The 1,788-nt window shown below is 37.8% G+C and overlaps 1 pseudogene across 1 annotated transcript; it reads right to left on the reverse strand.

The window, feature by feature from the left end:
• Positions 1 to 578: 578 nt before the first annotated feature.
• LOC105822259 lies at positions 579 to 1,581 on the reverse strand (annotated as a pseudogene). Its single transcript, XR_001138097.1, has one exon. The product of XR_001138097.1 is annotated as a U2 small nuclear ribonucleoprotein B'' pseudogene (transcript).
• Between the last annotated feature and the right edge of the window lie 207 nt (positions 1,582 to 1,788).

The raw sequence follows: 1,788 nt of genomic DNA on the forward strand, positions 1-1,788 counted from the left end.
ACAGAACATCTACTCCCTCTGATCAATCACTGCTCAACACTCACACTCCCAATGACGGGTGAGGTAGGGAAGGGCAAAAGATCCCAGTTTGATCAAATTTTCTTCAAAGTGTAGCTATCTCCTTTTTCTTTTCCCCTCCTCCCTCTTGAAGCCCTACTTTCTAGAGTTTGGTTACATAGAGGAGATTTGAACAAAGAAGTAAATACACTGAGGCTAATGGGACTGGTGGAGAAGGGAGAAGGGAGTTACACATAGGGAAAGAGGGAGACTAGAATAAATGCAGTGATGTTGGATTGCAATTAGAGACAGTCGTAATTTAGATCCTGCTTGGGTTTCACTTTCTTCTAATATCAGAATGATCACTGTTACCATTACTACAATGTCATCCACCACTTTCTGTGATCTAATTACCCTTAACTTTTATTAAAAGGTTCCACGTTGCTGTATCATTAGCTGCTCTAAAATAACACTAGAAAAGCATCCTATTACAGAGTTTTATATACCTTAAGACATGTTCTAGACTAGAATAAGCATTTGATGATAGGGCAATGTGCCAATAAGTAAAGCATTATATATATAGAATACAAATAAAAGTTTATTGTACAAAATTAAGGCCTTCACATTTCATAGTTCACTAAGGCTAAAGAAAGACTAATTTAAGTCCTTCACAAAAATTTCACTTTTACTCCCCCCCAACTATTAAAATGATGTGACCAAATATTATCAAAACAAACACTATAAATAACACCAAGTCCTTTAAAGGTAACTATCCTAAATGTTATTTCTTGGCATAGGTGATCTTCATGGCATGGGATGGTGTGATCTTAAATCCTTGTAAAGCATCCCTGGCAGCTCCAGCCTGCCCATCATTTTCAAATTCAACAAAAGCAATGTCATGCCTCCCAGGCACCAAACGTACTTCCTTGAAACCAGGGAACTGATTAAACAGCATGGATAACATCATCTCATTAGTCTCTTCTGGTAAATTATTAAGGAATAAAATATAGTTTGGAAGGTAATCAGGGACCTGAGGATTTGGTGTTGAATTTCCTTGGGTATTAGCTGAATTTGGTGTTCCCTGACCAGGCTTTTGTTTGCAGTTGTTGCAGTCTGTTCCACAGTTTTGGCTTTTTTCTTTTCTTTTTTCTTCTCTTTGTCAGCAAAAGTGCCACGCGTTTTAGATATTATATCTGAATCTGTTTTTGCATACTGGATTCGCATTGGTTTACCATAAAATGGGAATCCTTGTAACTGTCTCAAAGCATTTGTGGATGATCCCAGTTCCTTAAATATAACAAAGGCCTGCCCCCTCATCTTCATGGTCTTTAAAGCCACAATATCTACCACGTGACCAAACTGGGAAAACAGGGCATATAGGGATCTCTTCAATTCTTCTTTTTTAATTTTGTCATTCATATTGTTGATATAAATTGTATGATTTGGTCTGATATCCATGTTTGGGTTAAGCTCTTCAAATAGCCTTCGCGCCTCCTGCGCTCCGGGCTCTAACAGTAGAGAGTTGGGCCGAAGAGCCGAGAGAATCAAAACAGCGAAGCAGAAGGAGCACAAACTCACCCGAGGCCTACGAATAATGTTTAAATTCTTGATATCTCTTTATTTTTGTCTCTTTTATCTCTGATAGAAGCGTGTTAAAATGTCCAATTACGACTGCTCATTTACATATTTCTTTCTGTAGTTATGCCAGTTACAGCTTGAAATACTTTGAAGCACACTTTTTAGGTGCAATCCTACTACTAATAGGAGTATACCATCTTGCTCTATTGTTTT

Source organism: Propithecus coquereli, unplaced genomic scaffold (assembly GCF_000956105.1).
Source record: "Propithecus coquereli isolate 6110/MARCELLA unplaced genomic scaffold, Pcoq_1.0 Scaffold6, whole genome shotgun sequence".
Lineage (NCBI taxonomy): Eukaryota > Metazoa > Chordata > Mammalia > Primates > Indriidae > Propithecus > Propithecus coquereli.